This window comes from Ovis aries, chromosome 1 (genome assembly GCF_016772045.2).
Source record: "Ovis aries strain OAR_USU_Benz2616 breed Rambouillet chromosome 1, ARS-UI_Ramb_v3.0, whole genome shotgun sequence".
Taxonomy (NCBI): domain Eukaryota; kingdom Metazoa; phylum Chordata; class Mammalia; order Artiodactyla; family Bovidae; genus Ovis; species Ovis aries.
The window spans coordinates 64,016,411-64,042,147 of NC_056054.1; the positions used below are offsets into that span (position 1 = coordinate 64,016,411).

Here is a 25,737-nt window from a genome sequence, read left to right on the forward strand (position 1 = left end):
GGTGCCCCTTTCTCAACTTTTTTGACCTCTTTTACCCTCAGTCTATTGATGAGGTTTTGTTGTTGTTTTAGTTGCTGAGTCTTGTCCGACTCTGTTATGACCCCATGGACTGGCCCACCAGGCTCCTCAGTCCATGGGATTTCCCAGGCAAGAATGCTGGAGTGGGTTGCCATTTCCTTCTCCGAGGGATCTTTGCACACCAGGGATGGAACCTGTATCTCCTGCACTGGCAGGCGGCTTCTTTCCCACAGAGCCACCAGGGAAGCCATGGGTGAGGACTAGTTATAATCTCCATGCAAAGGTGGTAGGGGGAATGGAAAATGGTTTTTCAGTTGGCAGTCACTTTAACATTTGTGGCTATGTACTATGGAAGATGGGGGCGCACAGTTGAATCCTTTGAATCCTTTCAAGTATTTTGTGACTCAGAATATAAACTGCCTTGAGTAATGTTCTTTGTGAACATGAGAAATGTATATTCCATTGTTACAGGGTGGAGTATGCTATAACTATCAGGTCGAGTAGTTCCAGTCTTCCATATCTTCTGTATCCTTGATTGTCTTTCTGCCTACTCCTTTCATCAATTATATAGAGAGGGATTTTGAAGTCTCTGGTGGTGACTGTGGGTTTATTTCTCTTCAGAGTTCTGTTACTTTTTGCTTCGTGTGTTTTGAACTACTGTGAGTAGTTGCATGAATGTTAGGACTGTCATATCTTCTTGATTAATTAACCCCTTTTTCATTATGAGATGATGCTCTTTATCCTTAGTGATATTCTTTGCTCTGAAACCTACTTGGTCTGTTATTGGTCACTTCAGTTTTGATTAGTTTTAGCATAGTGTATCTTTCCCATTCTTTTAGTATAATATTAATCTGTTTGTGTCTTTTTCCGCCCTTCATGGATCCCTCCTTGTGATGAAGAGGCTTACATAACTCCGTGAGGCTATGAACCATGCCAAGCAGGGCCACCCAAGATGGATGGGTCATGGTACAGTGTTCTGACTAAATATGATCTACTGGAGGAGGGAATAACAAACCACCCCAGTATACTTGCCATGAGAACCGCATGAACTGTATAAAAGGCCAGAAAGATATGACACCAAAAGAAGAATCCCCCAGGTCTGAATTTGTCCAGTAAACTACTGGGGAAGAGCGAAGGAGAATTACCAATAGCCCCAGAATGAATGAAGCGGCTGGGCCAAAGCAGATACGACACTCAGTTGTGGATGTGTCTGGTGATGAAAGTAAAATCCTATGCTGCAAAGAACAGTATTGTATAGGAACCTGGAATGTTAGGTCCATGACTCAAGGAAAATTGGACATGATCAAACAGATGATAAGAATAAACATCAGCATCCTAGGAATCAGCAAACTAAAATGGATAGGAATGGTCGAATTTAATTCAGATGACCATTATATCTACTACTGTGGGCAAGAATCCCATAAATGAAATAGAGTAGCTCTCATAAGCAACAAGAGTCCAAAATAAACAGTACTTGGTTCAACCTCAGAAATAACAGAATGATCTTAGTTCATTTCCAAGGCAAGCCATTCAATATCACAGTAATCCAAGTCTGTGCCCATACCACTGATGCCAGAGAAGCTGAAGTTGATCAGTTTTGTGAAGACCTAGAAGACCTCCTAGAACTAACACCTAAAAAAGATGTTCTGATCATCTTTGGGGACTAGAATGCACAAGTACAAAGTCAAGATACACCTGGAGTAACAGGCAAGTTTGTCCTTGGAGAACAAAATGAAGCAGGGCAAAGTTTAACTGAATTCTGCCAAGAGAATGTACTAGTCATAGCAAATACCCTTTTTCATACAACACAAGAGATGACTGTACACATGGACATCACCAAATGGTCAATACAGAAATGAAATTGATTATGTTCTTTGTAGCCTAAGATGGAGAAGTTTTATACTAGTCAGCAAAAACAAAACCTGGAGCTGACTGTAGCTCAGATCATCAGCTTGTCATGGCAAAATTCAAGCTTAAACTAAAGAAAACCAGGAAAAACACTAGGCCAGCCAGGTATGACTTCTATCAAATTCCAGATGAATTTGTAGTAGCAGTAATGAATAGATTCAAGGGACTAGATCTGATTAATAATGTGCTGAGGAACTATAAACAGAGGTCCATAATATTGTGTAGCAGGTGGCTAACAAAACCATCCCAAAGAAACGCACAAAGGCAAAGTGGTTATCTGAGGAGGCTTTACAAGTAGCTGAAGAATGAAGAGAAGTGAAAAGCAAGGGAGAGAGGGAAAGGCACATCCAATTAAATGCAGAGTTCCAGAAAAAAGCTGGAAGAGACAAGAGGGGCTTCTTCAATGAACAGTGCTTAATAATAAAACAACAAAGGGGAAAGACTAGATATCTCTTCAGGAAAATTGAAAACCTCAGGGGAGAATTCTGCCCAAAGATGGGCACAATAAAGGATCAAAATGGTAGAGACCTAGTAGACGCTGAAGAAATCAAGAAGAGATGGAAAGAATACACAAAAGAACTATATAAAAAAAGATCTTAATGATCCGAATTATTATGATGGTGTGGTTAGTTACCCAAAGCCAGACAGTGTGGAGTACAAACTCAAGTGGGCCTTAAGAAGCACTGCTGTTAATAAAGCTGGTGCATGTGATGAAATTCCTGCAGAACAGTTCAGATCCCTAAAGGATAATGCCATCAAAGTTTTGCATTCCTTATGTCAGCAAATCTGGAAGACCCAGCAGTGGCCACAGAACTGGAAAATGTTGATCCTCATCCCAGTCCCCAAGAAGGGTAGTACCAAAGAATGTGCTAACCATCGGACAGTTGTACTCATCTCCCATGTTAGTAAGGTCATGCTTAAAATCTTGCATGCTAGGTTTCAGCGTTATGTGAACTGAGAACTTCCAGATGTCCAAGCTGGGTTTAGGAAAGGAAGAGGAACTAGAGATCAAATTGCCAACATTCACTGGATTATAGAGAAAATGGAAATTTCAGAAAAATACCTGTCTTTGTTTCTGACTGTGCTAAAGCCTTTGACTATGTGGATCATGACAAACTGTGGAAAGCTCTTAGATGGGAATACGAGACCATTTTACCTGTCTGCTGAGAAACCTGTGTGTGGGTAAAGAAGCAGCAGTTAGAACCTAGTATGGAACAACTAATTGGTTCAAGATTGAGAAAGGAGTATGACAGGGCTATCTGCTGTCACAGTGTTTGTTTATATGCTGGGCACATCATGAGAAATGCTAGGCTGAAAGAGTTACAAGCTGGAATCAAAATAGGTGGGAGAAAAATCAGCAACCTCAGATAATGCTGGTGATACCACTCTTAATAGAAAGAGAAGAGGAACTAAAGAGCCTCTTGATGAAAGTGAAAGAGGAGAGTGAAAGAGCTGGCTTAAGACTAAATATTAAAAAAAAACTAAGATCATGCATCTGGCCCCTTTTGCTTAGTCACTCAGTTGTTTCCAGCTCTTTGCGACTCCATGGACTGTAGCCTGCCAGGCGCCTCTGTCCATGGGGATTCTCCAGGCAAGAAGACTGGAGTGGGTTGCCATGCCCTCCTCCAGGTAATCTTCCTAACCCAGGGATTGAACCCAGCTCTCCCTCATTGCAGGCAGATTCTTTACTGATTGAGCCACCAGGGAAACCCGCTGGCCCCATTACTGCATGGCAGATAGAAGGGGAAGAGGTGGAAGTAGTGACAGAAAGGTGGAAGATTTCCTCTTCTTGGGCTCCAAAATGATTGCAGATGGTGACTGCTGCCATGAAATCAGAAGATGATTGCTTCTTGTCGGGAAAGTGATGACAAACGTAGACAGTGTGTTGAAAAGCAGTGGTATTACTCTGCTGACTAAGGTCCATGTAGTCAAGGCTATGGTCTTCCCAGTGGTCACGTATGGTTGTGAGAACTGGACCATAAAGGCAGAATGCCAAAAAATTGATGCCTTTGAACTGTGGTGCTGGAGAAGACTCCTCCTGAAAGTCCCTTGGACAGCAAGGGGTTCAAACCTGTTAATCTTAAGGGAGATCAACCCTGAATATTCACTGGAAGGACTGATGCTGAAGCACCAGTATTTTGTCTGAGGCTCTAGTATTTTGGTCATCTGATGTGAACAGATGACTCATTGGAAAAGTCCCTGATGCTGGGAAAGATTGAGGGCAGGAGGAGAAGAGGGCGTCAGAGGATGAGATGGCTGGATGGCATCACTGATGCAGTGAACGTGAACTTGGGCAAACTCCAGAGGGACAGGGATACCTGACATGCTGCAGTCCATGGGGTCACAAAGAGTTGGACATGCCTGGGCAACTGAACAACAACAAAGCATGATACATTGTTATTTTTAAGCAATCAGTTATCTTTTAAAAAGATTAAAACATTTTTTTAGAGAACTTACTCATACATGCGTCATTCCTGATGCTTTCTGTTCCTTTGTGGAGGTGCAGATTTCCATCTGGTACTCTTTTCCTTCATCCTCAAGGGTGTCATTTGAAATTACTTGTACTGAAAGTCTGCTTGGTGATGAACTCTTTTTGCTTTTGTATGTCTAAAAGGTATGTATTTACCTTAATGTTTATAAGAAATTTTTGTTAGGTATAGAATTGTAGGTTGACATTTTTTTCTTTCAGTACTTTAAAGCTGTTGCTCCATTGTCTTTTGGCCTGCATTCTGTGTGATGAGAAGTCTGTCATTGTTCTTATCTTTGTTCAGCTGTTCATAATATCTTTTCTTTTGACTGCCTGTAAGATTTTCACTCGGTTTTAAGTAATTATGGTAAGCCTTGCTGTAGTTTCTTGATTTTTTTCTTGTGCTTTGGGTTTGTTGAGCTTATTGGACTTGTGCGTTTATAATTTTCATTAAATTTGGAAAAATTTGGCCATAACTATTAAATACTTCATATAATTTTTATGTACTTCTTTTCCTTCAAAAATTCAAGTCACATATATATATATATATATAGTCTACATTTAGTTGTCAATGTTTGATGACATTTTACTTATTTTTCCTAGTCTTTCTGCTTTTTGGTATTTTTTAATTACTTTGTCTTCAATCCACCAATCCTTTCTTCTGTGTATCTAATTCTGCTTTTAATTCCATTCAGTGTATTTTTCATTTCAGTTATTTTTTCCGTTTCTAGAAGTTCATTTTGGATCTTTAAAAACAACAGCAACAAAGAACTTCTGTTTGTCTCTTTAACATGCTTTTTACTTTATTTTGTTGAACACATGACATATTGTTATAATGACTCTTTTGATGTTGTTTACTGATTCTATCATCTGTGTTTTTTCTCGATATTTTTCTGTTGGTTTGCTTTTTTCTTCATTGTGGACCATATTTTCCTTTTTTATATGCTTGGTATTTAGGTGTTGGATATCTTCAGATTCTTAAACATACTCTAAGCCTTGATTTGGGACACATTCAAGTTTCCTAGAAACAAACAGTTTGATCTTTCTAGGGTTGCTTTTGTGTTTGTTAGATGGGATCAGAGTATATGATTAACTTTGCCCTACCACTGAGGCAGTAACCTTGCAGTTCCTTTCAGAGTACTCCACCCAGTACCCTGTGTATTTTATTTCCCTACTCTGGCTAGTGGGAATGCTGCTTGAGTGAACCCCAGAAAATTTTCCACCTGTGTCTTTTGGGTGGCCTCGGTTAGTTTCTTCATGCATATGCACTGATTGGTACTTGGCTGAAAATTCTTTTCTTGCAGCTTTGTTGTCTTTAGTATTCTGCCCAGCATAAGCCAGCTGCCTTGGCCTCCCTGGACTCCCAATCCTGGCCCCTTAACTCAGGGAGACTTTTGGGCTCTGAGGTCCCCTTCTCTGTACTCTAGCCTGGAAACTCTCTTTGGAGAGGCATATGACTCACTTCATTTCCTTTCTCTCTCGCAGTGACCCCCATCCTGTACAGATTTCCTGTCCAGTGACCAGCGTCTGAAAGCCTTTTGTTATATATTTTATGTATTTCAGTTGTTTCAGGTGGGAGGATAAATCCCCTGTTACTCCATCTTGGCTGGAAATGGAAGCCAGGTGGCCTAGTTATCTCTGATTGTGTGTCCCTAGGTTGACTTAGGGGAAAGTAATAAAGTTGGATAAATTGAATTATATTTGACAACTAAAACTAATATTATAAATTTAAGGGTGAAATAATGTTTTATTTTTCTCTATTTCCTCAATTTCTAGCATGGTATTGCACACAGGCCCTTAGTAAATTGTTTGTTCCAAGTTAGAGGCAAGTCTTATTCACAATGGCTGGATCTCGTCACATCTCCATTGAAGTTTCAAGTGGATGTCAGTTAATTCTTTTGCTTGTTATCAATTTTACTCTAACTTCAAGAAACCAGTTCTTACTGCATCCCTTTAGATACAGCTGAGTCCAGTGGAGGCTCTTTCAAACTGGGCAGTGAAGTCTCTGACTCTGGAAGAGCTTTCTATTTTTCCTGTCAGTATGCTTCTGGAACTAATTGGTCATATCCTTGCTGGGGTGGGTGGATGTATAGTCCTCTTCACAGGCTTCTTTTTTGTATTCCTGTTGTAATACCCCGATTGCAAGCAAAACAGTAGAGAAGGAAATTTTAAGGGACGTTGATGCCAGTAGTAACTGTAATCATTGTGTGTGCTCAGTTGCTCAATCATGTCTCTTTGTGACCCCAGGAACTATAGCGCCCCCAGGCTCCACTGTTGATGGGATTACCCAGGCAAGAATATTGAAGTGGGTTGCCATTCCTTCTCCAGGGGACCTTCCTGACCCAGGGATCAAACCCACATCTCCTGCATTGGCAGGATTCTTTGCCACTAGCACCACTTGGGAAGCCTGGTCATTATGCTGCATCAACAGAAAATGGACCTAGTTTACCTTAAGATGAACATTATTATTATAGTTACCAGATTTTCAACTTTGCATGAAATAATTCTTGCTAAAGGTAGTTAGGTTGTACCAAATCCCTATGGGTACTATAAAATATCAGGGACAACCATTTTTTTTAAACTGGAGAAAAATTGCTTCATTGTTTTGTTATTATTACGTTAGTTTCTGCTGTACAACAGTGTGAATCAGTTGTAAGGATACATAAATCCCCTCCCTCTTGAGCCTCTCTTCCACCCCTCCACCCCCAATCCCCCCCATCATCACAGAGCACCAAGCTGAGCTCCCTGTACTATACGACAGCTTCCCACCAGCTTTCTGTTTTACCCATGGTAGCATATATGTATCAATGCTATCTTCTCAGTTCCTCCCAAGCTCTCCTTCCTCTGCTGTGAGGAGCAACCACTTTTAATTGAAATTGTTGGATTCTCCTTTTGGGAGATAGTGGTTTGAAAATTTGAAAATCAATTTGGTACTTATGTAGCAATTTAAAACTGGCTTTAGAGGGAAAGAAATGCCCATTTTTCTAAATTCCAGTAGAATTTAAAAGTCATCCATTGTCACCTTATCACATAGCACCTTATATGTTTCCATTATTTATTTCTTAAGTTTGTAACATAGCTGAAAATAAGTGACTTGTACAGTTAAGCACACAGAAATGAATTTAGAGACTCATCATATGTTGTCTAAGTTGGAAAATACCTTAAAATTTTGCTCAGTATGGTTATGGAATGAAGCAAAGGGGCTATGCAGGTGTAGACTAGCTCTTGGCATATTTATTTCTAATTATATATTATGCTTGAGTTGGTTAATGAATGTAATTTAGGACTGTTATTGGTTCATTGATAACATCCTCCTGTTATATATTCTCTTTACGCTTTGAAGCAAAAGAGTATAGGAAATGAACTGATCAATGTAGTTCTTTTTTGTGGTAAATAAGTCAAAAGGTTAGTATCCCAGTCACCATACTTGTCTTTAAACAATGACTCTTGTATTAAGGTTTCTGTTGCTATTGTGCTTTCAAAATAATACCTTGTTACAGTATACTTTTAGTTAATGGTAACTTTAAAAAAATAAAGTCTTTAAAAAAAAGCGCTAGTTGCACAGCATAAACATTGTAACTAAAATCATAATTCAAAAAATTCTTCAATAAAGAGAGTTGTGGGACTTCACTGATGGTCCAATGGTTAAGACCTCGCCTTCCAATGCAGCTGGTATGAGTTCAGTCCCTTGTTGGGGAACTAAGATTCCACATTTTGGGGGGCCAAAAATCTAAAACATAAAAAACAGAAGCAGTATTGTAACAAATTCAAAAAAGACTTTAAAAATGGTCCACATCAAAAAAACAAACAAACCAGAGTTGTAAATTCTATTGTTTTTTTTTTTTAATTTCCCAAACAGCTTGGTGATTAATTAGGACTATTTATGGTTCTTTAGATTTCTAAGATATGTAACATAAAGGGACAATATCTTAAAAATTTAGTGATAAATATATTTTGGGTATTTAGAGGAATATTGGAGCTTTGAGTAAATTAAGTTGTTGGAGTTAAATAAAATCAATAAAATCTTCCTTCAACCTTGTATTTGTTAGTAATTTCAGCTTTGCTTGTGTCTTACTGAAACTAGTTCAGCAATCAGTTTTGACACAGTGGTTCTTAAATATGACTGAGAAATTGGTGATTATTTGTATTTGAATGTTAGAAAGCTGCTTCCAGTTGCCAGCATTTTTTAATTTCATCATATACACGCATATCTGTAATACAATGTTGCATGTTCCCAATCTGGCGAAAAACCAACTGGGTTCAATTGTTTCCTCCAAAGAAGAGCTGATTAGAAAGACTGACTTGATGTATCTTACGGTATGTTTTTGTAGACAACTTCTTCATTTTGTTGAAGAGGAAAGAATAAAAACCATTCATTTTTGTCCTCTAGAACATAAATGTCTTCTTTTCATGTTTTGAAGGTTAAAACAGAAAGAAAGCAAACTTGTGATGCTATTTTAGTGTCTCAAAATAGGTTTCCCAGCGAGGAAAATTAGGGGTATGTATGACTTTTGCTTCTGAACCTGGGAGTTGTTAGTGATGATAGTTTTATTTGGCTCAGGATGAATCTGTCCAGGAACCTGTCTGATCCATGAGATGTCATTATGTGCTGTTTTTCTTTTGCCCTTGGTTGGAACTCTGTGACTAATTAAGCCTGTGACTAGTTATAATCTAGTCTTGAACATGACCACTTCCCTTTGGTCTTTTTTTTTTTTTACTTGTTTAGATCTTTCCCTGCTTTGCCCTTGAACCAGTGTTTCTTATATGGTTTTCTCCCTTTCCCTATCAATGGCAAGTCATCATGATCTCTAAACCTACTGTATCGGACTGTGTACTGAGCATATTTTAAGTGTTTTATAAATATAGAACTTACTTAATATGAAGGATGCTTATTCTACTATCCTCAGAGTTACTAGGAAGAACAGTTAATCCTCAAAGGGTATAAAGAATATGAAAAGGTTTGTAAACTATAAAAACTACAATTTAAGTTGTTATTAATAGTGATAATAATACATTTGCTTGCTCTTTGATGTTGTCTTTTGGTTGAATGTAGTTTCGACTTTACATTTCTTCGTGCTGTAGGCTTATCTCAAAGGATTACACTTGTCTGATAACGGTTCAGATAAATGATGATGTTACATGAGTTATAAATTTGACATTCAGTTTAGCTGTTCATTTCTTTTCTCTCTTAGGATGAAGTAAAAATCACTATCAGTTCATATCATTATTTTCTCTTAAAGGTATAAGTCTGTTTACTTTCATATAAATTATAGAAAAGCCCTGGCCTTTTAACATGACCAGACTTCCTTCCCTCTTTCTTACTGATCCTTGCCAACTTTGCTGTTTAAAGGTACTTTTTTAAAAAGAATGTTAATTAAATTTGGATTGTGAGAGGAATTTCAGTGTGTGTGTGTGTGTGTGTGTGTGTGTGTGTGTATGCACATATATGTATAAAATTACCCCTTAGATTCTAAGTACTTTTCTTTTTGAAAAGCGTTAATGATCAAACTAGTGAAGGAAAAAAAATGTATTTTTCCACTGTGGGAGAAGTTTTTTGTGGTAGTTCCTTTATTGTCAGTTTTCCCACAGTGATTCATTGTCATCTTCTCAAATAGAGGGAAAACACCTGTTTTGTATCCCTAATTTTAACTTAGGAATTTCAATTTTTTCTTTTTTCTTTTCACTCAGATGTAGAATAGAATAGAAAAGGTTGTAGTTTTATACTAATTGCTGGGATTATGAGAATCAATTCTTGGCTCCTACACAGCTTCAAAGGTTTTTTTTTTCCCTTAACTCAGGTCAACATTATTTGCCACTCTGTGATCAGAAAATCTTGTAGGCCTTTGTGATAGAGGTTGTGAGAAACAAACTCTAGTGCAATCACCTCTTTGATCATATATTATTGCTTTTTCTTTTTTTCTTGCATTAGCATGCTATTCTTAAGTATTGGTCAACATTGCTGAAGGTTTGATATAAAATTGTGATATACAAGTTCATGAATAAGCAGTGATTTTTGATTTGCATATTATAGTAGCTTTTATGTTTATGAAACATAAGACTTTTAATTTTGCTAATTGGCAGTGAAAATATTTTGACCGAGATGCTGCATTTGTTAGGGGCTCTATTTACTTACATTTTAGCTGTACCTTTAAGACTTAATTTATTTCTTAGTGAGTTTGCCAATCCCGAATTGAGGATGATAGAATTGAAGAACTCCATAAACCTTTTGCATTTCACCTAACCTTCCCCTATCCTCATATGGTGTTACTCTCTTTTAAAAATGTTCTTTGAGAAGAGAGGTAATTCTATTTATTTATTTATTTTTATTTAATTAACTTAAATTTATTTCCAGATATTTGTAATGTTTAGAGTAGTTTTAGACTCACAGTAAAGTTGAAGGGAATGTACAAAGATTTCCAAAATGCCCCCCATGCCCACACATGTATAACCTCTGCCATTATCAGCATCCTCCACCAGAGCAGCACATTTGTTACAACTAATGAGCCTGTAATGGCACATCATAACCACCCTAGGTCCATAGTTTACATTAGGGTTCACTTTTGTGTTTTATGTTCTAGGTTTGTGGGCAAATACAAGTACATGTATCCATCATTATGGTATCATCTGCAATAATTTAACTTTAAGAATAATTTGTGCTACTCCTATTCATAGTACCCTCCTTACCCATGACAATTTCTAATCATTCTACTGTCTCCCTGATTTGGACATTTTCTCAGTGTGTGATCATTGCAATCAATATTCTTGCGCTTATTAACATGTATTTAAGTTTCCCACATGTCTTTTCATGCTTGATAACTCTTTCATTTTATTTTTTTTTCTATTTTTTTTAATTTTTTTTTAATTTTTTTTTTTTGTTTATTTTTTAAATTTTAAAATCTTTAATTCTTACATGCATAATTCTAAATAAGAATACTAAGTCTTACTTAAATAGTGTTGAATATAGTTAAATGTTTGCAGTTGATTTTCTGAATTTGAGTTATATTATACACTTTTTCCACATTTATTATTCATTGATCTTGTCCTGAAAAATTGTTGAGGAGATTTCCAGATGTACATGTAATACAGAATGAGGGAAGAGGGCAGAATGAAGTAGGAGAGGTATTTGTGTAAATATTAACTGCCATTTTAGGTTTCTTAGCCCATTTTCTTTTGGACAATTTGGGAAAATTAGAAGTCTAGTCATGAGAACTGAGACCAGGATATTGTAGCAGAAATTATTTGTAATAATGCTGTTCTTACTGGGAAGCTCCAACTACAATTTAAGTTTGTTTCCAGTGTAAAATCCATCAAGGTAGAACTTTACATATTGATTATTAATTACATTTTGACAGAGAATTTGAAACCATGTAATAATTTGAAGAGAAGTTTGTTTATGATATATAAGTAATCTTTTTCTTTGATGGTTTTTAATTTAAGAAAACCTGATAAAAGTTGTTTATGGCTGATTAATGTAGCTGCTTAAATAAGAAAAATGTGGATTGAGTTGACATTTCTGAACTACAGCATTCATGTGTGATTTAAATTAAGTGCTGTTAGATTAATATTAAAGTCTAATGTAAAATTGCCAGAGCTTAAATTAAAGATAGTTTTGAAGAGAGCTGGTATCTTTTTTTCCCCCCAAGCATTCTTCTGGTAGTCCATGGTATAGTACATAAAATTAAACCCATTTATTTTATATTCAAAGCAATCGATCCTTCATGCTCTCCTTAGATGCTTTGTTATAAAAAATGTAATACGACTATTTTCATAATTTTCCCTAGATAGTAGTTGGCTTTTTAATTTGCTTCATAGTATTTTTATGTATGCAATAACTTTTGTTTTGAGATAGTCAGAATCATTTATCTTTTGGGTTTTTTGCCTTTAGTTATATGTCTTAAATGAAAATGACCCGTGTGTGAGTGGAAATCTAAAAACCATTGTTAATTTTCAGTTTGTTCAGATTTTTCCCTGTTGTGAGAATGGTGGTAATGATTTATAAGCACTTACATGTCAGACCAGAAACCCTTAGTAATATTTTATAAATTGTGACGTAATTTTATTCACTTATTTGTTGGCTTTTATTTTTCAATCCATTCTTTTTGGATTTTAAGTTTGTAAGGGTGTAAGGAATATGGTATGCTTCCGGGCCATCATTACACTGCTTTATCTTAATAATTTTTGTGTTAGGGTTATACTACTTTCAGTTCTTAACAGCCTTTTAGTTTTTAGGGTTAATCCTTCCTTTATGGTTCTTTATTTTATATGTCTATTTATTATCCCAGTTGAACCTCTGAATCATGTTATTAAGTAAAAGAAATAAGCAAAACTGCTTACGATTAATAATATGATTAGAATGATAGAATTATGTTTGGACTTCCCCATCTGGAAAGTTATTTCTTTGTTTAGTCAGGTCTTCTTTTACATTTTGGAAGTTTCTACATTTTTTTCGCATGTTATTTCTTGGAAAGGGGTTACATTTTTAACCATGGTTGCAGTCTTCAGCAGTTTTCTTAATTCTGTGTCATTCTTATATTTGTCCTTGTCAGGTTGTCTTTCCTGTTAGCTTGTGCCTATGTATCCCTTTCAAATCTGAGCTGATCAGTTAGTTTTAGTAGCTGCATTGCTTTCTTTGGGCACTTTTGTCTACTGCTTTAGCATTCACTGATACCTTCTCTTCTGTCTTTCTCTATTTATTTCAGATACTTCATTAGGTAGAAGCTGTGAATACCACACTTGTGCTTCTAGATCTTAATGTGGTAAATCCTTTAAGAATGCATTTTGTTTTTGTCGTTAACCTCTTCTACATGTATACTCAAACAGCAGTCATTCTCTGACATATACCTAGGTCACTTGTTAAATGATTTTAGCTTTGTATTCCTTATACGGAGCTGTTGCTCAGTAATCTTCTGTTACTCTGAAATCTTCTGGAAGGAAAGGTGAGATTGTATGTTAATTTCTTCTAGTCAGATGAAAGGTACATTGGTGGAACAGTGTGTCTAAAGTGTTTTCTGTTTTATTTTTAAAGATAGACTGTATGTACAGACATCTTTTTTTCAGAAGTTCTGCACTAAGTTAATAAGAAACTGGGTGTGCTTATTTACTTGTAAACAGCTTGAAAATTTGAAATTAAAGTGTATATAGACTTGTATGGGAATGGGATATCTTCTAGATTTGATTAGTGCACTGTTGCTTAATTTTTTAATGAGAATCTTTTTTCTTAATAGTTAAAATATCAATCATTTTCAGTTAAGTTGCTGTGAATAATTCTTGTCCATTTCTCTTCAGTTTTTCGTTCTCTTCCCTATTGAGTTCTTTATACTTGCTCTCTTTCAGCAGGGCTTTTTTTTTTTTTTTTTTTTTGGAAAGCGACGACTCCCTGCAAAGCTTTTGTGGTACCCCAGTTATGAAAAACAGTGGGATAAATGTTCACATGTTATAACTTCCCTTTTTTTGGCTGAGGTGGGGTGGATTAGTAAGACAAAACAGAACAGCGGAACAGTGAATGTTGGCAAGTTTTCAGATTTGTTTTTTTTTGGTCTCAGTCACCTTGGCTCAGTTAAGTAACTGCTTATGAGTTAAGTTTTTCAGTCTTAGAAATAAGGAGTTGAGAATAATGTGTGGGTAACTGATTAGTTTCCATCTCACAAAGATGTTGGATGGCTTGATTCTTAGGGAGTCTAGGAAATGACGAAACAGTATAAATGTGGTCTACCATACAACAAAGTAGAGGCTGGTAGAAGATACTTCTTTTAAAGAAGAAACTGCGTTTGAATTTCTATATGGTTTTTTCCTTCTAATACTAGTTGGTACCTGAATATATGTAAAACTTAAGTGTTGGTTTTTTAAATATATATATATATATAAAAAATTGTGAAGTGTTTATGCAAGTAGATTCAATTGAAATTTCTTGCTGTTTAAAATGTGTAGGAGGGCTTCTTGAGGTTTGCTTTCAGAAATGATGTTTTCTCACTGATAGGGATGGATTTTCATCATTATCGCTTGGACTTTTATTTTCGTTAAGGACAGGCGTGTATAAGCCTTAGGAAAAATACATGTTTCATCTCTCACTTATTTCAGGGTATAGACTAGTTGCAGGTGTGTGCAATCATCAGTTGTATAGAAAAGTGTTTCCATCCCACTTCTATGGCTTATCTCTTGTATTTGATGGATTTGCAGTGTTGGTTTTTGTGATGGAAAGTTCACTTGACCTCAAATACAGCAGGATCATATGCACAAAAGTTCCTGTCTGTTGTACCACAAAAAGCAGACTGCTTAGTTTTTTTTGCTCCCTATCATGTGTGTTTGTGATTTAGTGGGGTACCAAAATCAGGTTTATAATGTTAGAATCTTAGAGTTGTGGTTCTCAACTTTAATTACTTGTGGGAATTACCTTGGAAACATTAAAAAATGCTGATACCTGGGTGCCACCCTTCCAAGTTTCATTTGATTGGTTTGGGGTGTGGCCTGGGCCTCAGTTCCCTCAGTGATGTGATTCTCTTGTGCAAATGAGATTGATAAGGTTGAAAGACTGTATTCTAGGGACTCATTCTGAACCTACTCAGTTCAAATATATAATAGCTTTTTGTCATTTTTTTAAGCTCCTCAGAATTCTTGTCATAGTTATAACACTAATATGAATATTTTAAGTTATGTTTTTGAGTTTACCATGGTCACCTTAAAATTGGCACTGTTACTGCCTAAATTTTGAACGTTGGTTACCAGATTTGATCAAAAGACCAAAAGGCTTAACAGTTAGCTTTAATAGTTAATTGTTATTTCCTTCAAACTATAAGAAATAACAATATATGCTGATAAATAACTGTTTTCTTGGTCAGCCCTACAACTTATATAATTCAGGGAGATGAATAAAATCCCAGTTAGTCCATTTACTGCTGGCATTATTTTTTTCACAGGATTTTGTAAATACACTGTGTGTATTCTAGTCGTTTTTCCCTCAGTCTCAAAATCTGACAGATTTTTGAAGTTATGTGTGTGAACATTACTAAAAAAGATTCATCATTCTAATAATTACTGCTTACTAAAGGTACGTGTTAAAGAACTTCGTCAGGTAACTTCTCATATTATTTTCAGATTCAGTAGGCTATAGTAGGAAGTCCAATTAGATTTAAAGTTATATTTAATGTTCTATTCAGAGTAATTGATGTCACTTGGGTAAAGGTTGTTGGCAGTCTTATTTCAGCATATTTGGCTATGAGAAAATTAAACTGAAATTCTCATATGATTTTGGAAAATGATGACTATTAAAAACATATCAAAAGGTAGAAAAGCTCCTCCCAGGATAATCAAAAGTTTGTGGCCCAAACATCTGTGATCTGCTGTAGAACTGGAAAGAAAATGATATTAAAGATAATTTTAGAAGTCTCTCCAAAGACAGTTATTGATATAGGTAATTCTTGGCAAAATAATGTCATAATTTGTATTTGGATGCCTGTTTTCTGGAATCTTTCCTACTCCACACTCCCAAGATTTACCTTCGTATGAAATGTGTAAAATTCCCAAACTATGTCTTCTTCCCCTTTGACCAAAATTGCTTATAGCTATAAAGTTTTCTGTGGGTCGGGGGGTGGGGGGTGGGAAGCAGTGCATGGGAGAGGTAGAACAGGTGAGTTGAGAGACAAAGTAATTTTTATAATTTCCCTCCCAACCATATACTTAATTTATAGCCTGTACACACCACTTGGATTTATTCAAACAGTAATGTATTTTCACATTCATAATAAAGCTTTAGAGATAGGTCAAAGCCTCTGATACTTTTCACTGAACTTATTTCCCTCTGTTCTTCTGTACAGATAACCACTGTGTTGGGTTTATCTTTTCCAGAAATATTTTCATAAACCAAATATTTTCATAAATCTCAAGTAATAAAAGAGATAAAATTTAGAAGAGAAATGTTTATGAGCGGAAACTTGATACCCCACTGGAGGTTATTAATTAGTGATGAAACCAATTCTGCATATAAACTTTTTTCATCTTTTTGTATATGAACATTCAGTACTGATTGTTTAAAGACTTTCCTGTTAAAAAATTGTGAAAGCTTGAGAACCTAAACTTTAAGGAGACACACAGGATTAATTCTGCTTTGTTAAAATCTACTAATGTGATTATGGCTTGTTGACAAGGAACATTGGATGAACAGAATCCAGTGTTTATGAGACTAGCTTGTTGGCAGGCACAATTAACGGTGCCCACACCACTGAAACCAGCCAACTCTTTTATCTTTAGTAAATTCTCTGTCAAATAAGAGATCAATCCCTTTAAATTTTAGATAATGAATAGAATTCATTTAGACTTTAATTTACAGTGCACAGTTAAAATAGGTTATTGTTGATTGGATTATCTTGGTTCTACATGCTGTCCTGTCTGGTTCACATGAAAGGACTGAAGTAATGCTAGAGAGGGTGGAACAAAGGTTGAACATCTTTTTAAAGTTCAATATAAGAGTAAATTATTTTAGAAATAATGGAAATATTTTGTATTATTTATAAGAGAATCAAGTGCTTTTGTGAGGGCTATATTTCTGGGCACTAATTTAGGTATTTATTTGTGGGAAATGGAAAATGGAAAAGGATCTGTATATGGGCTGAAGACAGAGATTTCCTACTTCAGGCTGGGGCAGTGATTAGCTCCTACTCTTTCCACACCCCTCCCATTCATCTCAGAAGAATGAGCTTTTCTCCACTGATAAGGTAAGATTAGTGTCATACTCTATTTAAAACAGCAGCAAAATAACCTTTCTCTTATTCCACTCTTCCTGCCCTCCCAGTTGGTTTCCCTTCTAAACTCTACTTTGACTTGAAAACTGGGAGTCATCCTTGACTTTTTCCCTGTATATACAGTCAGTCATCAAACTTTGTGGCTTCTACTTCTTTGCCTTTTCTAGTCTTATATTTTAGCCTTACATTTTATAATAAGCAAGAGATGTTTGAAGTTTCTTCCAGCTTTAAAATACTATGGTGACCCTTAATATCTAAAATTAACTGTTAAAGTATAGTATTAAAACCTTTTTAAAGAAATATTAATAATAACTTTGAATAAAAACTACAGATTTTAGATCAGATTCCTCTTAAAAGTATCCTAAAATGTCAGAATAAAAACATGTAGAAATTTGTGCTTAGTGTGAGTCTTAGTGTTAAAATTACATATGAATCATTGAATATTTATCAGTAGAAGTTAAATGTTTAATATTGAGCTTTACATCTAACTTTTTCTGAAGAAACAACAAGTTCTTACTGAATATGAAGAGTAAATTTAGTATCTTAATCAGTCAGCATCCAGGTAGTTTGGGACTAGACTTTTCAACCACTGATGCTGAGATAACCTGGTATGTTCAGTTCAGTTCAGCTCAGTTGCTCAGTCGTGTCCTACTCTTTGCGACTCCATGAACCGCAGCACACCAGGCCTCCCTGTGCAACATCAGCTCCCGGAGTTTACCCAAACCCATGTCCATTGAGTCAGTGATGCCATCCAACCATCTCATCCTCTGTCATCCCCTTCTCCTCCTGCCCTCAATCTTTCCCATCATCAGGGTCTTTTCAAATGAGTCAGCTCTTCGCATGAGGTGGCCAAAGTATTGGAGTTTCAGCTTCAACATCAGTCCTTCCTGTGAGCACCCAGGACTGATTTCCTTTAGGATGGACTGGTTGGATCTCCTTGCAGTCCAAGGGACTCTCAAGAGTCTTCTCCAGCACCACAGTTCAAAAGCATCAATTCTTTGGCACTCAGCTTTCTTTACAGTCCAACTCTCACATCCATACATGACCACTGGAAAAACCATAGCCTCGACTAAATGAATCTTTGTTGACAAAGTAACGTCTCTGCTTTTTAATATGCTGTCTAGGTTGGTCATAACTTTGCTTCCAAGGAGTAAGTGTCTTTTAATTTCATGGCTGCAGTCACCATCTGCAGTGATTTTGGGACCCAAAGAAATAAAGTCAGCCACTGTTGTCCCTGTTTCCCCATCTATTTCCCATGAAGTGATGGGACCGGATGCTATGGTCTTTGTTTTCTGAATGTGGAGGTTTAAGCCAACTTTTTCACTCTCCTCTTTCACTTTCATCAAGAGGCTCTTTAGTTCTTCTTCATTTTCTGTCATAAGGATGGTGTCATCTGCTTATCTAAGGTTATTGATATTTCTCCTGGCAATCTTGATTCCAGCTTGTGCTTCCTTCAGCCCAGTGTTTCTCATGATGTACTCTGTGTATAAGTTAAATAAGCAGGGTGACAATATACAGCCTTGACACACTCCTTTTCCTATCTGGAACCAGTCTGTTGTTCCATGTCCAGTTCTAACTGTTGCTTCCTGACCTGTTAGCAGGTTTCTCAAGAGGCAGGTCAGGTGGTCTGGTATTCCCATCTCTTTCAGAATTTTCCACAGTTTATTGTGATCTACACAGTCAAAGGCTTTGGCATAGTCAATAAAGCAGAAATAGATGTTTTTCTGGAACTGTCTTGCTTTTTCCATGATCTAGCAGATGTTGGCAATTTGATCTCTGGTTCCTCTGCCTTTTCTAAAACCATCTTGAACATCTGGAAGTTCGTGATTCACGTATTGCTGAAGCCTGGCTTGGAAAATTTTGAGCATTACTTTACTATCGTTTGAGATGAGTGCAATTTTGTGGTAGTTTGAGCATTCTTTGGTATTGCCTTTCTTTGGGATTGGAATGAAAACTGACCTTTTTCAGTCCTGTAGCCACTGCTGAGTTTTCCAAATTTGCTGACATATTGAGTGCAGCACTTTCACAGCATCATCTTTTAGGGTTTGAAATAGCTTAACTGGAATTCTATCACCTCCACGAGCTTTGTTCATAGTGATGCTTCCTAAGGCCCACTTGACTTCACATTCCTGGATGTCTGGCTCTAGGTGAGTGTGAGTGATCACACCATCGGTTTGTACCCAGTGATAACAATTTTAATTCAAACCTTTTATTTCTGAAGACTTCCTACAAAAGATATCAAAAGTTACTTTGAAAGATTTAATGTTGTCATTTCTTTTGGGAGGATCCTAAATTATGAAAAGAGACTCTCTAGGTTGGCCTTAATGCAAATATTAGAAAATTAAGAAAAAGTTTTAGTGGAAGGATATGTCTGAGAGAGATTATAGGAAGCATAAACAAAATTTTGAGGTTAGGTACCTTCAGAAGTTTTGACTTTTAAGGTAGGGAGTAAAGTTGAGTATATAAATCAAAACAGTGCCAGAATGACATAACTTTGACCCAGTGATTTAAAAAGCGAAACATTATTAAAAATTGATTTTTTTAAAAATGTGGGAAGCATACTTGCTTGAGCACTCTTGTGAGGCTTTCTCTCCAGCATAGCTATTAGGAACCATGCAAAACAATACTTTTAATTTCCCAGGCTTTTTTCACAAATTCATTAATTCAAATAGTCTTGAAGCAGCTCCTGTCTATATTCTGGACATTCTGGATATTCTGCTGTCTTTGCCCTGCTTTCAATATAAGTTTAGTTTCACAGTGAAGATTTTTTTCTTTTAGCTGATCTGTAATGTTTGAGTTGATAGTTTCTACTTTCTATAAAGCCAGCACCTGTTCTTATAGTCATCTAAATTTTCTTAGGCGTTAGTAATTTGTTTCCCTTTGAGCCCCAGCTGCAAGCACCCAGGGGTCTGACAGACTTTCTGAAAGGAGTAGGTATTTGAAGTTCTCTTGAAAGGGAATGGGATTTGATCAGTAGTTCTAAGAATGGATAAGAATTTGCCAGGGAAAATTCAGGCAGATCAAAGGTATGAACATAAGGCACCTAAGGTATATTCAACACTTGAGATGTGATATGGCATGTTAAAAATGTTCAATTTTGTTAAAAAATAGTGGGATACAAGCAGGAGGTTAAAGGAAAGATCATGGAATATCACACATTTCATTTAATATTACCTATCATTTATTGAACATTTAAATATGTCCAAGTTTGCTAGGCCATTTATGAAATAGTCTAATTTAATTCTTACAAACAGTCCTGTGTTGGCTTTTAACTAGGTTGAAAAGGCTCAAACAGCTAATAAGTTAGATTTGAATCTACATCTCTCTTAAAATATGCTTCCATCTTAGTACTCTGTAGGTAAAATTGCCTTGCAGTGACCTGTAGATTTTATACAAGAATTTTGCAACATCTTGAACTTCTTATAGACTAGATGACATATTGGCCTTAGGGAAGAACCATGATTATTAAAATGCCCAGCTTCAGAAGAACTTCAAATATACACTGCTACACTGCTTCACATATACACTGCTATAAGAACATGAACATGAATTGATGTCCCACAAAAGGAGACTGTTTTGGATAACAAAATACCCTCTTGGTAGCCAAGACTCTTAAAAAAACAAACAAACAAAAAAAAAACAAGAAAATCTGAGACAAGTGGTCAGACTGGTATGTTCAGGGATACCCTCATTTGTCTATCCACAAATATTTGACAGTTTAGGTCTGGGCTGATAAGGATCAGGTTTTAATAGTGTGTCTAACTACCTCTTAGCTCCATGAATTTAGAGCTGACATGTATGTATTTGTTTTGTTTTCTAACCTAGAGTTAGCGTTGTTTGTATATTAAAGGGATGTCAAACTATATTTGTTATTGTTGTTCTAATAGGTGAATATCTTCCATTGAATCACAGCAATTTTAGTAACTGGTAGCATGTGAGTTAAAGAATTTTACAGGTGAAGGGATCTTAGTAATTGTCCAGTGGAGTCTTCTTAAACAGATAAGGCAAACGAAGCATGGGAACAAGATGATGTGACTGAAGTTAGTAGATGATGTGACTGAAGTTAGTTATTCATTTAATGCTGGTAGAACTAGAACTACAACTACTTTTATCAAATTGTACTACCTCCAGTGTTTATAAGAGGGTGTTGTGTAGATTGTCACCCTAATGATAGAAGTCTCTTACTGTTTATGAGGGTGGACTCCTAAAGCATTGGTTTTACCTGGGTGAGATGTAGGTTGCTATGTATCAGACTCTTCTGGGTATCTTTCACAAAGTGCATATATTGACTGCTCTTTGAATACCACTTGGCTAGAGAGTCCATCATATCAAGAGCATCTTTAATCACTGAGCATATCTCTGTGGCTAGAAAAATGGAAAATATTACTGTGTTTTGGAAGTAGGTATCTAGAAAACAGGTAGCTGAATAATCTAATGGTACCTTTATAGACAGATACCATAAAATTATCCTTTCCAGTGCTCATACAAGACATTTGATTAGATTATCATATATTGCTGGAGTCCAGCTCCAGCAGCCAGGGATTCAACCTGAAGGGAGGGACGGTGTCGGGGAGTAACAACACAGTCTCTCAGTTTTCTTGGACTGCACATTTAATTCAAGTTTAAGATTTTGTTTTATACTTTTACAAAAGCATTAGGTCAGCGGTTTGATATTTTCAGTTCCCCCTCACCCAGATTTATTATATCCATAAGTCATTGTTGCCCCTCAAACAGTTCCTGCTTCAGTGATTCTCTGGGAATCAGCTTTACCATCTGTTATCTACTTCCTCTTATGTGTCCTATAGTTAACTTGTGATTACATTGTAACTCATGCTACATTCCTCAGTTTATTTATCTTTCTAAATCCTGTTTGCCCCTAACATCCTGAGTTCACTATCTCTTAAAAAGGCTTCTAGCTCTAGTATCTCTAAAATTCCTAACCTCTATAAGCTATAGTAAAATATGCTAACATTACAACATTCATTAAATCTTTAACTTCTAACTATTTTAATTATTTCTAAGCCCTAAATTCAGTAAACTCCTTTGCCATAAACATTTTCCTCACAAATAGGCTTCAGATAGCAGTCCCTCCCATGGCCTCAAGCTGTGGCCTATGTGCTCATCCTGAACACTCTTTTGTAAAAGTGCTTAAACAAATGTCAATGATTAACTTTATGGATTATTCTCTGAGCACAGCTGCAGGCTTTGTGCCTTCTCATGCTCCTCTCAAGAACAATAAGCACCTTAATATTCCTTTTCAGTCAACTCAGCCAAGGAGAGGAAAAAACAAGTCAGAATCACAAGGCTTAACTCCTTCATCCCGGTCCGTGCCTGCGGGACAAAGAGAGGGGTTTGGGGCCGTGCCTTCATTTTGTCAGTAATGCCTACGCGGCTCCCGACAATATATGTTCTGAAAAACTAAGAAAAAAATTAGACTTGTGAGACCTTTGACTTTTCCACGTGATTACTTTTATGGATATACAGATTCTGAGATTTCATTGTAAACCAACGGATTAGCCTGCCAGAGTTTCATGGAAGCTGGTAAGAAGACGTATTAGCGTTTTTGCACGAGTTTGCTGAGCTCCACCTGCCATAGGTGACATGAAGTAGGCTGGATGACATCTGCACATGAAGTGGGTTCCATTATTGGAGAGGAGCCCTGAACTTAGGGAGTACAAATTTTGCTTTAGAGAAAGGCACTCTGTCTTCCAAGGCTATTAAATAAAGTTTCAGAAGTGTGACCTCTTTATTTATTTTTGTTGTTGTTGTTGTTGTTGTTGACTTTCTTTTTATTTGAAGAGATACTTTTGTTGTTTGCATGTTACATGCCCTTGTAACTATAATAACCAGAAAGTTAACTCTGTTAGTTTTGATGAAGGGTGTTCTGGTTAATTGGATTTTCTTTTAAAATATTCACATTCCTTTATTCCAAGAGAGCACACCTGATTCCTTTATCTCCCCTCTCTCTTTCTATCTTGGAACAGTTTCCCTCTGTGTTGTTTTGTTTTATTTCAGCAAATACTTGTGTGCCTGTCATGGACCAGATACTTGTATGCTAGCAGGTTATATACAATAGAAGATTGCATGTCCTCTATCCAGAATTGTTACATGCCACCTATTTCTGTTTTTATTTAATTCTCACACCAGTCCTACAACAGCTGAGGGAAGGAGACTTATAGGCTAAAGGTTTAGAATGGTTTTCCTGGGAGAATGAAAAATGTTCAAGGACTTTGGAGAAGACAGATAATAGGCAAAAGAGTATTTCAAGAAGAGTAATACATGTGAAGGTCCAGGAGAGAGAGAGAGAAGGTAGAATAGTGAGTACTTCATGATACTGATACTCACTTTTTTTTTTTTTAAGAGTTTCAAATTCAAACCTGTTGAGGTCTTTGCAAATTGTATTCTGTTAGGGAGTGAGGTTCTGCTTTTATGGATCTCAGTGGGTTGTGCTTGTCACATATGAAACCTTTCATGCAGACTCTTAAAATCTCTTTTGGGAGGGGAGGATGGGGGAGGGGGAGAGATTTCACTATATATCTTTTAGTGTTAGAATGCTGCAGTATTAAAGTATGAGTTTTTGGATAAGATTGCCTATGAGTTTGCTGTTTAAAGGATAGTTTTCATTCCTGTATAGTTGTATATCAGTTAAAGAATTTTCAAAATAGCTTTATTCAATCAGACCTCTATATTTGCCTATTGATCAGAATTGTGGTTTGTTTTTCATTTGAAAGGCTTATCACTTGCTCCAGATACAGTGTGGTTCGTATTCTAAAGTTATCCATGACATTAGAAATTAAATAAAGTTTCCCTATGCCATGTATTTTTAATCAGGCTAGTAAAGAGCCTGTTGGACTATAGTCCATGGCTTGCAGAGTCAGACTTAGTGACTAAGCAACAGTAAAGGTGTTGCTAACTTTTCTAAAACTTCTAGCTGTTAGAGGTTTTCAGTAGCTATTGATTTCTTCCAACTAATGCTTTTAATGTAGTATTAAAATTTTTAGCATATTAAAAAGTGATTCAGTTAACAGTTTAGCTGACCCTAGTTTTTCTAAGTGTATTTTGTTAAAGAGAACTCTGCTCTTATTACAGGGTTAATTTAATCATAAAACCTGTCTCAGAAAGGTGTACTCTCAATTAGAGGGTCATCGTGAGGATTAAATGAAGATGTGTGTAAATTACCTTATGTAATATAAAAAGTTCCCAAATGATAGTTACTATTACTCTTGCCATGTTATTGGTTTTTAAAAAGTTTGCATTGCATGTGTTTGGGTTTAAGTGGCAAATGTGATAAAAAGTTGAGAGATTGGGCTTCCCAGATGGCATTAGTGGTAAAGAACTTGTGGAGACATGAGAGACGTGAGTTAAAACCTATGGTCAGAAAGATCCCCTGGAGGAGGGCATGGCAACCCACTCCAGTATTCTTGCCTGGAGAATCCCCATGGACAGAGGAGCCTGGCGGGCTTCAGTCCTTGGGGTGGCAAAGAGTTGGACACGACTGAAGCAACTTCACACGAACTCACACTTCTAATACAGTACATTAGCCACGTATATGGTAATTTAAATTCAATGATATGGAGAAATTTTACTGGTTACCAGATGATCAAACTTAACATTGTAGCATGATCTGATGTTATATGCATCTTGATGTGATGCACCAAGAAGACTAAAACTTCACTTGTGTGAAATTTCTGACAGTTTTAAAAAATGATAATTTAATGAAGAAAAAAAATCAAGGGAATCCAAGTAGGGGATCTTCTCTAGAACAATTGGTAAATATTAGTAAAAATATTCTTGAAAAAATATTGGTAACATGAAAGATTAAATAAATAGGGCAACTAAAGGAGACTAAAGAGACACTACTGTGTTGTGTGCTGAGCCCATTTTATATTGGATTGTAAGATAAAACATAAAGGACAAATTTGGACTGATTGGACAAATTTGAGAATGGATGGTAATAATAATAATAGATGTTAATATTATAATGACTGTGGAAGAAAATGCTCTTGGAGGAGTACATATTGACATATTTAGGGGTGAAATGTCATGAAATATGCAACCAACTTGAAAATGGTTCAGCCAAAAAGAAAAATAGTGTGTATGTGTAAAAAGAGAAAGCAAATGAGATAGAATGTTCACAGTTGGTCAGTGTGGAATACTCAACCTTTTTGTAATGGTCAGAGAGTTTTATCACTACCACCCCTAACCCAGGAACTAATTTTGCCCTTTTGGGGTCATATTTCCCCCACTGATACTGAATGATCTCGATGAAGGCTGTAAGGGTGCTCATCATCATATTTTCTTAAACCTTTTTTTTTTTTTTAGGTTTGAATTTTTTAAAAATATAAAGTTGGAGTATAAAGGGTTGCTTCTTATTTTGTCTGTTTAGCAGACAATTCCAGGGAATTCCCCTGTCTTTTCTGCTTTATGATGGCAATGAAATGGATTTGTGAAGTTTCAGTAATCCCAGGGACACGAGAGCCTGATAGGCTGCCATCTATGGGGTCGCACAGAGTCGGACATGACTGAAGTGACTTAGCAGCAGCAGCAGTAGTCCTTTCAGTGGAAAGTGGTACTGAACTGAACCTCAGATGAGGAGTTGGAAGTTAATTC

At 36.3% G+C, this 25,737-nt stretch overlaps 1 protein-coding gene and 1 long non-coding RNA gene across 6 annotated transcripts in view; both read left to right on the top strand.

The window, feature by feature from the left end:
* Positions 1 to 25,737, top strand: part of HS2ST1 (heparan sulfate 2-O-sulfotransferase 1) — a 191,959-nt gene that overhangs the window by 7,410 nt on the left and 158,812 nt on the right. The gene's annotated exons all lie outside the window — the stretch shown is intronic.
* LOC132659355 (uncharacterized) lies at positions 4 to 25,235 on the top strand. The gene is made up of 2 exons (XR_009599679.1): positions 4 to 5,452; positions 5,509 to 25,235. It is a non-coding gene; the product is annotated as an uncharacterized LOC132659355 (long non-coding RNA).